This window comes from Solanum verrucosum, unplaced genomic scaffold, assembly GCF_900185275.1.
Source record: "Solanum verrucosum unplaced genomic scaffold, falcon-dt-bn FXZP01000025.1, whole genome shotgun sequence".
NCBI lineage: Eukaryota > Viridiplantae > Streptophyta > Magnoliopsida > Solanales > Solanaceae > Solanum > Solanum verrucosum.
In genome coordinates, this window is record NW_026020239.1 from 124195 (window position 1) to 140537 (window position 16343).

Consider the following 16343-nt stretch of genomic DNA (forward strand, 5'->3'; position numbering starts at 1 on the left):
GAACTTTGCTTGAACCCCTTTGAGCCTTATCCTTTTCTTTGAAGAAACTTGATGCAATTGTAACACCTCTTTATCCATTCACCTATAATCCACATGAAGTGTGGTTTGTTTGAATAGCAAACTTAGGCCAAAACCCTAAGTTGGGGGTGTGGTGAAAAAAGATGGTAAATCAAGAACTGTGAAGAAGTCCCCCTTTATCCATGGTTTTGTAAAAGATAGAACCCTTCCATAAAAAAAAATAAAAAAAACAAAAGAAGAATGGAAAAGAAAAAGAATGAAAAAGTTGTGAAATAAAATTGTGAAAGTGCAAAAGAAATGGGGTGTGCACTATTCTATTGGAAGAGAATAATGGGGTGAATTTTGAACATGAGTAAAAATTCTGAAGAAAAGGAAAGAAAGTGATCTTCATACGACATTTCATGAGGATAGAGGCCACTGAGCCTAAATGACCATACCTTTACACTCAGCGCCGTTACAAGACTTCAAAAAACCTTTTTGATATTTTGTGAGCTAGAGCGAATGTTGATTGGAAAATATGGGCAAACCTATGGGTGAAGTCATTCATGTTTTCATATTTGTGAGTGTGAGAGTTGTATGTGATTACGGAACGATAAATTGTTGAACAATTGTGTGATAATATGGAATCATCTTTGTTGTGAGGGCATTTGAGTACATTTGTTGAGCTTGAACATGCATTTAAAGCAAGTATTGTTTAACTTGAGAAACTTTGATAATAGTGAGTCACACCTTGAATCTTTGAGTAGAAAAGTGATCATTGCATGAGTAAGTTGAGTCTTGTTGTGTGCATTCATGATTGAGTCTTTTGTAGCACTGTTTGAGACATCCTTTTTGAACTGCTGAACTTGAGTTTTACTTGAGGTCAAGCAAAAGTTTAAGTTGGGGGTGTTAATGATTCCGATATTTGGACTCATTTAGAGCTTAGTTTAGATAGAATTAGTGTCCTTAAACGCTTAATTTGTGCCAATAACTGATGTAAAACCCTTGATTTTCCGGTTTATGGATTGAAGAACAAAGCAAGGACACCAACAAGCAAATAGGAACAAAACAGGCTGAAAGGATGAAGAAAGGTAGCCTGGTCATTGCCAAGTTCACTTGGCGAATCGCGGAATGACTATTTGACCGCCTAACGTTCGAGTGTGCCAAGCCCTAAGGGAAGAAATCAAGTCGGCTATGGAATGGATTAGTCGATGGATCGTCGAGTAGTTCCGTGATATAGTATTGGGTCGCCCAAAGTTACAGACCTTGAGGATGCTAAATGCAAAGGCAGAAGAGCGTTGTAAGTTACCAAAGGGTGGCTCGCCGAGTGGTTCGACGAGCCCGACTTACTTCACCAAGTGACTCTTCACATCACATTTTTTGCGACTATAAACACAATTTTGAACCTTTTTTTTAGTATCCTAGCTCATATATTTTTAATCTATTTTTGAGTTTTAAACAGGGAGACAAGTTTTCTCTAGTTTTTCCTTAGCTTTGAAGAATTGAAGTTTTTCACTTTTGAGAAATTGGAAGTGGGTCTTTGAGATTCTTCGAATTGGAAAGTTGTAAGGACGAAATCAATCTTACCTAGTTGATGACTAATCAATTTGGTAACAATTTTTATCTTTTTATGATGTCTAGCTAAAACTCCAATTCTTGGGGTGTTATTATGTGATTATGGGCTGATTTAGTTTATGAGTATTGCTAATTGTTAGTTTAAATGCTATTTAGAATGAGTTTAATCAATAATTGTCGTTTTATTTAAGAATTGTAGCTGCAAATGCAATTCTACGTTTTTGTTCTTGGCTTGCTCGAGAGATAGGTTTCAGAACTAAAATTGTTGGTTGATGGTCAGTGGGTATAGGCTGACCTGGGTTCAGCTCGACAGAGTCAATCCTAAACCCAATCCCGCACATTCAGCTCGAGAGAGTGAATGGACTAAAGTTTGGGTTGGTGTTATTTTGCATGCTTGTTGATGTTTCAGAGAAATCAACATGATTCGGGGTAAATTATTCGAGAGAATATTTATCTTCTCTATAGTCTAGCTTACGCACTAATATATAGCTATTTTCTAATAGTTGCAATTACCCATTTGTCTATATTATCCTATAATCAAATCACATCCCAAGAACCCGTTTCATTATTGTTATTTCGTATTGTTTACCACTGTTTGTAGTTATTGTCCTCAATGTTAGCAGAGAACAAACACTACACAAGATAAACCAAAAAAGATGAAAATAAAGATAAAGTATTGGCACTCAAACAAACAGGGTAGGGTGACAATGAATCTTCACTAGGCGGCTATTTGGTGAAGATTTGCAGTAATCTCTGAACTAATCGGCGAACCGCCAAGTTGATTGAAACTTGCCGAAATATCCACCATGTGACCACTCCATTATGGGACAGGAAGGCGAACAAGGAAAGGTCCACTGAGTAGCATCGGTGCATCACCTAGTGTATCTGTAACCTTGCCGAAAGTTCCAAAACTCCGACCTTTTGGGGATAGTGCAAAGGGTGGAGAAAGTCCTCCTCGCCAAATCATTCTACGAATTGCCGTGTGGTGTATGTGTTTCACCCAATTTCCCGGTATCTTAGCCCCTTGTTGACGCGACAAAGGAGATCAAATTCGTCACTGCCGGACCCACTCGGTTGATTGCAAAAGTAGTCTTGGCATCGCAAAATCACCCACACCTGCACATACAACACACATTATTCAAACCAACTAACACTTGGGTTGCCTCCCAAAAAGCACCTTATTTAATTTCGTGGAAGAACGTTGAAATGCTTTCAAGCATCTTCCAAGTACATCACTTCAATCACTGAAATTTCATGGCATTATCCAAATTATATGTTCAAGCGTTGCTCATTCACCTTGAAGGCATGACCCTCTTTACCTTCTACTTCAATGGCTCCATTTGCGAACACTCGTGTTACTCTAAATGGGTCTGACCACTTTTATTTAAGCTTTTCCGAAAAGAATCTCAGTCAAGAATTGTAAAGCAACCCCCAATCTCCAACTTTAAACTCCCTCCTTAGGATTTTAGAATCATGCCACTTCTTCATCTTTTCCTTGTAGAGGGCTGAACTTTCATATGCCCTAAATCTGAATTTCTCCAATTCATTTAGTTGATCTACTCTTCCTTTTGATGACTTTACCCAATCCAGATTTAAAGCCTTTAGTGCCCATAATACTTTGTGTTACATTTCAAACGGTAAGTGACAAGATTCCCCAAAAACTAGCTGATATTGGGACATGCCAATTGGTGTCCTGTAGGAAGTCTGATATGCCCAAAAGAATCATCTAGCTTTCAACACCAATCAGTCCTATTTGCATTCACAGTGTTAGCCAAGATACTCTTAATCTCCCGATTCTAAACCTCCACTTGTCCACTCGTTTGAGGATGTATGGTCTTGCTACAATATATCGCACCATGTATTTGCTCAATGCAGATGCAAACAACCTATTGCAAAAATGTGAACCACCATAACTAATAATAGCTCGAGCGATGCCAAACCTAGCAACTATGTAGCGCTTTAAGAGCTAAGCGACATTTTTCCCTTCATTGTTTAGTAGTGCCCCAAATTACACCCATTTAGAAACATAATCTACAGCCACCAGAATGTACTTTTTACCAAACGAACTCACAAATGGACCCATGAAATCTATTCACTAATTATCAAATAACTCAATTCCCAGAATAGGCTTAAGAGGCAACTCATGCCTTCTAGAACCCACCTTATTTTTGACATTGTATACATTTCTTAACAAATTCATGAGCATCTTTGTAGATGGATGGACAATAGTAACCACTTTGAAGAATTTTAGCGGGTGTACGCTCACTGATATGATGACCACAAACCGGTAAAGCATGACAAGCATAGAGAATTTCATTGAATTCCTCTTCAGGTACACATCACCTAATAATATGATCTGCACATTATCTGAATAAGAATGGATCATCCCAAAAGTATTTCTTGACATCGAACAAGAACCGCTTTTGTTGAAAGAAGTTCAGTTCCTCCGGCAATAGTCCACACAGTACATGGTTAGAAAAATCAGCATATCAACGAGTTTGCTATAGAGTGACCGTGAATACTTGTTCATCGGTAAATGAGTCATTGATGTCCACATCCTACTCTTCGTTCTCCTTGCCTTCTAACCTGGATAGATGGCCAACCTCCTAATTTTCACAACTCTTCTATCTTTGATTTCAAAGTCAAATTCTTGCAACAATAGCACCCGCCTTAAAGGCATGAGTGACGTGATCACCAAATATAATGCCCACAAAGGGTACTTATAAACCTATGGGGGCACCTAGTTCTGGGAATATGAGGGTGACTGACCTGGTCCAACTCTGTATTAAGCCTACTCCTAACTAGTGTGTGTACAATACAAAAGAACTAAAATCAAGTGCATATCTCAATATTCTGACATGCTAAATTAAAATCCAGCATTAAGTATTGAATATTGATAATAAAACATTTTAAATCTGAGGCATGTATAACTGTTTATCTATCCTAGCTAGTTTAGTTCACGAACTTAACAAATCTACACAACTAGAGTTCTGAGTTTCATGCAAGGAATTAAGCAACAATGTTATTGAAACATGATAATCTAAGTAAGAACATTCTAATAGCTAACTCACAACTAATATCTATAGTTTTAGAAATCCTAGGTCTAGATAATATGAAGGAAAAATCTGAGTAAGACATTCTAACAGCTAAATCACAACTAATATCTAAGGGTTTAGAAATCCTAGGTCTAGATAATATGAAGGAAATCAAGAATTTGACTGAATTCTAGCTGCCTAATGGGTGAAAGGAACCCACTCATGAAATCCACATACCTGGTGACGATATTCACGAAAAAATCTTTCGATTTCATGGCTAGAACTCGAGAAACCTTGTTGCGTGTTCTTGAGAAAGCTATTGCATGATTTTACCTTTTTTCTCTAAATCAAATGAATTTCTTTGGGAATGAATTGCTTATGGTAAATTCTGCCTAAGTTACTAGGCTCTCAAACTGACAAAAACTACGTAGTTTAGGGGTTGATGAGTCTAAGATTTGGGCTCATTTAGGAATTTATTTTGATAGTTTTAGTGTCTTCAAATTCCTAATTTATGCTATAAATGATGTTAAATCATTGATTTGCAGGTAGATGAGCTAAGGAGAAAGGTAAGGACACAACTAGGCAGAAAGGAACAAAACAAGCTGAAGAAGTTGAGAAAATGAGATCCTGGTTATTACCAAAACCACTAGGCAAACCGCCGAGTGGCTCTTCATCTCACTTAATGCTCCAGTGTGCTAGACATGGAGGATAAAACCAAGTGGGCGAATCATCGACAGGTTTCACAAAAACAAGGTTTATCACTCACAGTTACATGACTTGGGATGCTGACGACAAAAGCACAATGGCGATGAAAGTAAGCAAATGACGGATTAACGAACCACTCAGTGAAACGCAACTTATCCCACCGAGTGAACATTTGAGCCAAAAAGGTGAAAACTATAAATTGATTTTTGTAAGGAGTTTTGAGTGTGGTTACCCAGATATTAGAATTCCCTTTCAGTTATTACAGTTCCCATTCTAAAATAGAGTTTTCTCAATGTTTTTGACTGATTATTGTTGAACTTATGAGGATTTTGACTTAGGATTTTGAACTTGACGATTTTGGAACGTTGTAAAGAGTTGGAGACTAATACCAGTTGATGGCTAATCGATTTGGTAATAGTTTTTACCTTTTTATGATGTTTGGCTAACCCCAATTCTAGTGGTGTGATTATGTTATTATGTATTGAATTAACTTATGGGTATTGTTAATTACTAATCTAAATTCTTAATTAAAGTGGGTTTAATCATTAACTCAACTTTAATTTATGAGTTGTAGGTGCAAATGCAATTCTAATTTTGTGTTCTTAACTTTCGAGAGAGAGAGGTTGGAACCAAATATTTTGATTAATGGTTTGTAGCTATTGGGTTGATATGGGTTAAGCTCAAGAGAGTGAATCCAAAACCCAATCCTACCTATCTAGATCGAAAGAGTAGATCAATTAAGGTGTGGGTCGTTCTTTTTTGTTATGCTTGTTGATGTTAGAAAGAAATCACTTGATTCGAGATAGTCGTTCGAGAGAAAGCTATTTTCTTCATAGTCTGGCCTACCCAATGATATTTAGCTATTTATTAGTAGTTACAATTACCCATATAGTGAAGATTTCCTATAAGCGATCACATCCCGAGAATTCCTCTCTATATTGTTATTTCATCATTGTTTGATTTTTTTTGTAGCTGATAATTTCGAATCAAAGCCCCCCATATGACATTTGTGTCACTCCCTTTAGACTTGCTTACATGTATATTTTTGATAACTTCTATTCCTATAGAAGATTAGACCACATTTGTACTTCCTAATTGAATTTTAATATGTACCGCTTCCTGTGGGTTCGACCCCAACTCTTTGTTGGGTTTTATACTGACTAACAATCGTTAGCACCTAGAAATGGATTAGGTGTAGTTAAAACATTAAATCAGGGTTTAAACGATGTAGTTTTTCTTTCCAACGTATAGGGGAAAGGACCTAACGACCTTTGACTAAAAATCTTTCTAGGTGCACCACGGCCCCAGTGACAGACCGTCACTAGGACCACAACCTGTCGACTAGGTCGTTGTCTACTGGTAGTAACTACTGGTCCTAGGGGTCCTATCCACAAGCACTATCACTAAACGTGTGGAGGACCACAAATTGTGAAGTTCGTCATGGTCCCTTACTTGGGCTGGTGGTCTGTTGGCTCGGGTCCACAGACCCTCACATGGCCCATCATCACAACAACGACCCGTAGAGGGCTCTATTGTTTAATGTTAGGGCCTGAGGCATTCTGTCTCACTACCACGAGCACCAGTACGACTCGTGTCGTGGTCCATGGACCATGAAGGGTCCCGTGATCCACCATTCCTGGGCTAGGTGTAAACCACAGATACATTTATGGATCGTGGATCCATTAACAATTCGTGAACCCTTTTATGGTTCACCCATTTTTCTGGTGTTCTGGTCTAATAAATTTGAGGTGTTAGAATATCTCCTTATTGGGAGCATTCGTCCTCAAATGAAGTCTAAACTAGCTGAATATGGAGGGAAAGAGCTACAAACCATACCACTAGGTACTGGAAACTGAAATATGACTGAACGAAGTTCCAAGAAAATGTAATTACTACCCTTAAAATGCAAGTATAACTGAAGGAACAAGATACTAAGATTGAATTTATGCAAGAGAAAACTAAAAGACTGGAGAGGAATTTTTACCTCAACCTGGAATTGAATCGGAAGTAAATAGATGAGGATACTTGGCCTTCATGGCTGCTTCTGCTTCCCAAGTAGCTCCCTCAATGCCTGACTCCCCCAAAAAATCTTAATCAAACCGACTTCTTTATTTCTCAAGCTTCGAACTTATCGATCAAGAATTTCAACTAGTACCTCTTCATAAGTGAGACTATCATTCACAACCACACTCCCTAATGGTACTATGGAAGTTGGATCACCCACAAACTTCTTCAACAAGGAAATGTGACAGACTGGATGGGCTGCTACTAGTTCTGCTGGCAACTCTAACTTATAAGCCACTTTACCAACCCTTTTCAAGATCCTGTAAGGGCCTACATATCTTGGAATGAGCTTTACCTTCTTGCCAAATCTCATCACCTCCTTAATAAGTGAAATTTTCAGGAAAACCCAATCATCACTCTGGAACTCTAAGTCTCTTCTCCTTACATCTGCAAAGGTCTTCTGACGACTCTGGGCTGTCTAAAGTGTAACTCCGATAAGCTGAACTTTTTCCACAGTATCATTAATCGAATCTGGCCCTATGAAGGATGCTTCACATACTTCAAACCAACAAACTAGAGATCTACAACTACGCCCATAAAATGCCTCATAAAGGGCCATTTGAATACTGGAATGGTAGCTATTATTGTAGGTGAACTCTATGAGAGGTAGTTGATTATCCCAACTTTCCTTAAAATCGATCATGAAAGCTCTCAACATGTCTTGTAAAGTCTGAATGGTACGCTCTGCCTGACCATCCGTCTATGGATGAAATGTTGTTCTGAGATTAACCTGAGCACCAAGACATTTCTGAAATGACTTACAGAAATAAGAGATAAACTGAGGAACTCTATCTATGATGATAGACAAAGGAACCCCATGCAACCTAACTATCTCGTTAATATAAATCTAGGTGTAGACCTCTGTCAAATCTATAGTCTCAACAGCCAAAAACTGAGCGGACTTAGTAACTCTGTCAACTATTATCCTAATGGATTCATGTTTTCTGCGAGTACGAGGTAAACCTGTAATGAAGTCCATGTATATCACTTCCCACTTCCATGTAGGATTGTTAATCTCATGAGTCACACCTCCTAGTTTCTGATCTTCACCTTCACCTGCTGACAATTAGGGCACTTAGCCACAAAATATTCGTCTATTTGGCAAAGAATTACAGCAATCACCGAACTAATCGGTGAACCGCCAAGTTGATCAAAACTCATCGAAATATCCACTATGTGACCACTCCATTTTGGGGTAGGAAGTCGGACAAGGACAAGTCCGCCGAGTAGCATCAACGCATCGCCTAGTGTATGTGTAACCTCACTGAAATTTCAAAGACTCCGACCTTTTGGGGATGGTGCAAAGGGCGGAAAAAGTCGGGCTCACCAAATTATTTCGGTGCATCACCGAGTGGTGTAAGTATTTCTCCCAATATTCCAGTATCTCCACCCATTGTTGACGCGACAAAGGTGATCAAATTTGTCATCGCCGAACCCACTTGGCGGATTGGAGAAGGAGTTTTGGCATCGTAAAATGATACGCTCAAATTACACCTCCCTAAAGAAGCATAAGAGATCGTTATCAAGTAAAGAACCCAAATTGTAGGTTGGGGTCGATCCCACGAGGAAAATGGTTTAGACTTTACTTTAACCAACAATTATATTCAATTAGTCAAAGTACTTCCAAAAACAAGAAATAAACAAAGGGGGGGTTTGTAAAACAAATTGTAATAATTCAGTAAGTAATAAGTAAACCAAAGTCAATTTTTTGGTTGTTATCAAGATGAGAAAATTAACTAGGGTATACGTGTTCACCACAAGCTCATAACTCAGTAATCCTAGTAATATCAATCCTTTCCTAGTGAATTACATGCAAAGTGATAAGTTAGGTATCTCTAAATCGTTGGTCCGGCATATAGAGAATTTCACCCCGCACCTGGTCCGGCGACGTGTGTATAATCTACTAACCCTTACCTTTACCTTATATTAGACGTCATAATCGATGTTTGGCTTAGTTATTACTTCGCACCAATCGACACTAGCCGATTAGATAGTATCACACTAAATCTATGTTGATAATTCATTTCTTGTTGATTACCTCCTTGGTCCGGTAAGTAGCAACAAGGCGAGTTCTAACGTTCGACACCGTTAAAAAGACTCTAGACGAAAGAATTATCAATGCATGTGAAACACTGTTCGAGAATTGCTTAATTACTATGCATACTTTGTTAGTCACTCATGGATCCCACAACCCTAGTTGTAGATTTAGTTACCCATATTAGCAAGAACACAATTCATAGTTTTAGATGAAGAAATCATTAACTTACGTAAAGAGAATAATAAACCCAGAAATTCAACTTGAATTGCAAAGCTAAAAATCTTCAAAACTAACTTAGGAAATCAATAATTGCTAGGGTTGCAAATTAATCTCCAAAGTCAATAAATAAAACTAGAATAAGATGTCTAACTCCCAAAAATGAGGTTTACATGCCCTATTTATAGAAAACAAATCCTAAATTAAAAGGGAAACAAATTAAGGAAAGTTTGTTCAGGCACGCGTCTTCATTCCACGAGACTAACTTACGGACCGTCAATGGATCTACGGTTCGTAAGTCCCTTCCGTCAGCCAGGACTTGGAAAATATTTCAGCATCCAAAAATCGGCTTCTCTGAAGCAAATGACAAACGTGTTGTATGGACCATAGATCGATCTACGGTCCGTCGATCCCTTCCATAGCTCCACACTTGGAATATTCAAAAATCAGGTACTAGAACCCTCGTAGTATCAATCTACGGATCAACAGTACGGTTCGTAGATAAATCTACAGACCATCAATGGCCACCGTGGTTCCACACTTGGTCAGATTTCCCTTATTTGTCTTCCATACCTTGCCTGCTGATCTACGGTCATCACCTATGGACCGTCAATGGACCTACGGTCCGTAGATCATCTCCGTGAATGCCCTTTTTCTGCATTTCCTTCAGCTGTCTCTATACTTCTGCACCTAAACAACTTTCTTGCAAAACATGATAAAAACACATAAATACCAATACAAAAAGGCCCTAGACACAAACAACTTGTAAGTGAAATGTATTAGAAATACCGTAAACTCACGGTATATCAACACCCTCAACTTAAATTCGTTGTTTGTCCTCAAGCGACGCATTACGACTCTAAACGACACCTGTATAGAAGCAAGCATTTTCAGGCCCAAGCAATCACATGACTATCTACCCCCCTCCCCCCTCTCTTTTCGGGTGCAACTTCGTTCTCTTCGACTTGACAAGCTAATTCATGCGGATCAAACCATGACACAGATCGACCAACTGACACACCACATACACCTTCTCACTGTCACTAAGGTACCAACCTTCCGACAATGTAACTAGTGCCCTTACTTCAAACGAAATCCCCTTTTCACACAAAAAAAATGAATGTCATTCATAGTACAAGGATTTATTCAACACTCACGCTTAGAAGTAATTTCAAATACAATTAGTGCTTAATGCCATAAGCTTGCCCTTATTTTCACTGCTTAGACTCTCCAAACTAGACTCTAGGATCACTATAGGACTTTATTGGCTTTTAACGTAGGCTCAGGGTCAGGTGCTGTACATTTAGGTACTGCTTAGTGACTTTCTGCCCTCCTTGACAATACACTAGGCTTTTAACCTCTTTTTTCCCTATTTTTGTCATACTATCGCTTTACCTTCTTTCCCTTAATTTTCTTCAACCACGGATGTGACTTTAGACTTTGTAGATCTATTTACTTTTATTTTATTTTTCTTTTAGCTTTCAGCAAGTCACATCTTTTCCTCTCTTTTTCTTTTTCTTTTCACATCCCTCTTTTCATACCCATTTTTCTTTCAGTTTCCTCTTTCATAGCCACCTTTAACTTATGGATTTTCCATGAGTTGAGGTACACAATACCCAATGTCGGGTCAGGGCCAAGATTGAAGTTTCCTTTTACATTAGCCACCCTCAACTTAGGCCAAAAGCCTAAGTCGAAGTGCACATGTCCAAGGAGGGACCGGGCCCAACATAGTAGATTATGGGAAGGTGAGTTCGGGGTTCAGAAAGAAATGATTTAATTATAGGCTCAAAGTTTTTAGATCAAAGGGAGCATTTATTTAATTTGGTTGGATCCTTCTTTTAGGCAATTTGTTGACTTTTCATAACAATGACCTATGATCACTTCCCAACCTCTAAATTGAATTGTCTTAGCAGGACTAACCGGGCAAGTTCTAGTTTTGCACAAAAACTGTTTGAACACTCAACGATTCTCACACACTCTTGGCACATAATTCCACTATCAGATTATCAGATTACCCAGTTTAAATTTCAGCTTAAGTCATGCCATCGAGTTGATTCGTTATTATGTCATACTCAGAGCCAACACATTCAACTAACCGTAGCCTACAAATTCTAGCATACATCCCAAAATCTGACAGGTATCATTTTTTATTTTTTTTAGCCATCATGCTTCTTTCTTTATCATTCTTCTACACATACGATCCTAAGACATGCCGGTTCAACAAAAATTAAACAGTCTCTTGGGGGAAAAGAACAGAGGCAAGAAAACCCCAAGAGAGGATTCATGAGTTGGGTTATTCAGACTTCACCCTATCACTCACAATCCATTTACCATACCCCAAATAAAATGGATGCAATTGTCCCCAATGTATACAGAAACAACAAAAAAGAAAATGGATTGGGTGAAGCAAACCTGTGGCGTAAAGCGCCGGCGAATCACCAACAAGCAGGGGGGTTCGGTTTCCTGGAGCCCGTTGGAACAATAGTGGGGGCACTCTCAGTAGTGCCCACATCAGCAATCCTAGCACCCTATGTAGTGCTCTCTATCACTCTCACCGCACCATCAGTGGTGCTCACACCATCCCTTAAAACAGGCTGGACCTCTACAACTGGGGCAGAGCTCGATGCTCCTGCAACTCTCTCACGCACCCTCTGCTGGCGCAACTTTTCGTCTAAAAGCGAAGCCCTCCTAGCCTCTTTCTCCTGCCTACGTTGTCTCTTTTGAGCTTTCTCCTCCTCGGTGCCATGAGAACGATGCCGCTTGCCTTTGGCATGTGTAAGCGCAAGCCCCTCCTCGGCGGTCCCAATGAATAAAGCATTTAGCACTGTATCATCAGCCAGTGCGGTAGGTGCAACCTGAGGCTCAACTGAAGGGGCGGTAAGAATGGCATCAACGTCGGTTCGGAGACTGGCTAATTCAGCATGCAAAGCAGATAGATCTATGGCCGGGGCTGATCGCTCAAGTATGCCAATTCAAAGGCACCAAGACGCTTATTAACAGCCTGGACCTTCCGATCCATTATCCCCTCCCTCCTTCGCTCCATTCTAGCCTCGGACTCGGCTATTGACCTTTGCATCCATGGCTAGATATGATGTAGCAGTGTGGCCATCTAAGCTTTCAATTTCTGTATTCTGGCCAATAGGACAACAGTCGCTCCTAACTGTGGTGTGGATCGGGAAAAGCTAGGAGCCATACTAGCTACCTGAGAAGAGGAGGTCGGGACAGTATCGGTGTGATCTGGTATACTGGGGTCACCGCCCTGTGCCCGCCCCACTGTGTCTGCAAGATCAGCACCCAAGGGAGGTACCTCAACCTGGTGCTCTCTGCGAGGTGCCACCATATTTGCCTCATCTCGAATGAGGCCTATGACCAATGCCCCTGTAGGCTGGACTAACCTGTCACAATGCCAGATCGGCACTCCAGAGTCCCTGCACAATTGAAAAATAAGACATTGGAAGGGGTAAGTAGTGGAGGTCTTGAATGCCCTCTCGTGAATCTCTGCCAGCAACCCATGTGACTTGGTTGTCAGCTTTTGTAGGCGACACTCTGTTACGTACCAGCAACCAGAAGAACTTGGCCAAAAAATTTAATGTGGCCATTCGGATGCCCAACCGTGGAGCGGCGACCCATTCCGCACGCTCGCCATCTGCAGAAATGTACCTAGCCAACCATAGTAGAACAGCCTCTCGCTGCTCAGCGTTCCTCTGGAAAGCGCCACTCCACACGATGTCTCATCTGTAATCAAACTCTGCTGTGTTTAGAGAACAAGAGTGACCCGTGGTAGGACCATAGAGAAAACGGCTGATGGTGGCAGGTGATATGTCCACCGGACAACCTCGGACCATAGTGGAAGTGAGAGGATCTTGGGCTAGGGGCTTTGACCGCTTGGAAATTGAACCTCGGAGAGTGGCAGCATAGGAGGCATAGAATTCTCGCACAATCTCCTCTCTATACGTCCCTGGGTCTCGAGCCATCCAGTCACACTTGTGAAAGTTAAACAGCCGGTAGATGTCCGGGACAGTGTGCAAGCTCCTCGTGAGGACTCTGCGCTCCTTTGTAATAAGTCGGGCCATTTTCTGTTTGTCATTTATCATCTTAGCATCCCGATAAATTTGTCATTGTCCCTCTACGCACCATCTATTTAGCTTGCCGGTGACTAGAACAGAATCATCATTCCGTGGTGCAGTTAGTGGCTCCGAGCTAGGGCTTCATCAGACGAGGCTGCTTGCTCGTTGTCACTAGACCCTGCAGCGTGGGCAGATTTGGACCCTGAAACCTGGGCAGATTCGGACTTTGAGTCATGGCCCGAAGCATTGCTCGACTCAGAGCCTGAAGCCTGGGCAAACTCGAATCCGGATATAGACCCCTTCTCTGAACTGGAAGCAGCCCTAGATGGTGATCCAATCATTGTGTGCTCTTCATCAAACTAGGAAACAGTGACTACGTCGGGAAGCACCTTTTGGGGGGTGCCTCTGGTGACACGGGGTTCAGTGGGAGAAGTCCGTGTGCTGGGAGGAACGTAAGTTGGATCATGTTCTGTGTCTGTATCCTCATCGATTAACCTGAAGCTAGGAACAACAGATTTTGACTTGCCCTGTTTTGAGTAGGTGATTAGCTTCTTGGGTGTCATCTTACCTGTGGACGCAATATTAGTGCCAAAACTAACCAAAAACAAACAACAAAAACTTTTAGAACTATAAACGAACAGTGACAAAGTCCCAAGAAAATTTCAGACAGAGGCTACAGTGGTCATCCACGGAGGAGACCTACGGTCGGTAGCCTGATCTACGGTCCATGGATCTCTTCTGTGGATCAGGGAACCAACAATATAGGTCGCAGATGAAAACCACGGATGTGCAGAATGGTCCGTAGATTGATCTACGGACCGTAGTCCACATCTGTGGTTTCACACTTGGTAAATTTTTTTATGTGCATCCAGTTACGAACCTCATCTACAGTTCGTAGATGGATCTACTTTCCGTAGACGGGATATCGTGGATGCCATCTGTGCCAGGTTTCAGCCATTCTTTACTTCTGATCATACATAATTGGCCTTATTTTTCAACATTAACGAAGTCTCATTATGCATTTCAACATTCAATTATGCTAGTTGTTCATTCTTAAGATTCTGATTGATTATTTTACCAAACAATTTAGACAAGTTTTGGAACCCTAAGTCGAAACTTACATATAGACTTACAATCACATACAATAAGGCTACACAATCACTATCTATCGTTCCAAGGGCATTGTAATTTTCAAGTTTATCATGCAATTTCATCTAACAATTACCCAAGGTCAAGACCCAACTTTCGACTTTCTATATTCAATCTATGAATCAAAATTCAAAGTGAGGGGAAAGTCTATTACCTTACAAGCAACGAGGAGTGGGGGTGATTGTGTGACGACACTAAGCTTAGCAAGACCAAGGAATCACCTCTTCGTTACTAACCAAACACCGGACCCTTTTTGTGGGATATGGAATGAGTTGTATTTGAAATGGAAGGGAATTGGGGAATTATGGAAGGGATGATATTATGGGGGAGTTATGGAGTGATTTAGGGAGGTAATGGGATGGTTGAAACGGTTTTGGGAGTAATGGAGGGAAATGGAATGGTTTAAAACATGGGGGTTTTTAAATAGGGGAGTCCGGGTCGGGTCAGGCAGCCGTAGGGTTTGGACTCACGAGACCCCGTCTACGGTCCGTGAGTCGATCTACAGTCCGTAGATCAGGACCGTAGATCACTCTTACACTTAGAAAAATTTAGAGAATTACCAGGGATCTACGGACACCATACACGGTCCGTGGATTAAACGACGGACCGTCGATGGGGTCCGTAGACCTCTGCACCAGACCATTTTCTGCAGATTTTTCGTGGTGTACGTGCACATGTAGTAACCAATAGGCTTTTATTTTTATTTTGTTTACATTTTTTGGACACATTTTAGACACGGACCCTATACTAATTCTAGCCAACACTAAGAACTAAAACACTAAAACACCTACCTAAATTGATACAAAGACGCAATTAAACAGAGAAAACTACTAAATGGAAAACATAACCCTGTCGTTGGCTAGATTGTACATCTTGGGTTACCTCCCAAGCAGCGCTTGATTTAATGTCGCGGCACGACGCAAGTGTCTTGATTACTCAGACTTCATCAAGATTGTAGGCCTCAATCACTTCTTGCACAGTTTCAGTATTTCCCAGATAGATCTTGATCCTTTGCCCGTTTACTATGAACCTTGTTCCATCCCTATTTTCAAGCTCAACCGCCCCATGGGGGAGCACTTTTGTGAGCAAAATTGGCTTAGTCCATTTGGACTTGAGTTTGCCTGGAAACAAGCGCAACCTAGAGTTGAATAGAAGCACAAGATTACCAACCACAAATTCTCGCTTTTCAATACTTCGATCATGATACCTCTTCATCTTCTCTTTGTACAAGGCTGAACTTGCATAAGCATTTAGGTGAAACTCATCAAGCATATTCAAATCATTCATTCTTTGATTAGATACGGAGCCCCAATCCAAATTTAATTTCTTCATTGCCCACATCGCCTTATGCTCTAGCTCTACTAGTAAATGACAAGATTTCCCATATACAAGTTGGTAAGGAGACATACTATAGGGGTCTTGTATGCAGTGCGATATGCCCATAGAGCATCATCAAGCTTCCTTGACCAATCTGTTCTATTAGCATTCACAGTTTTC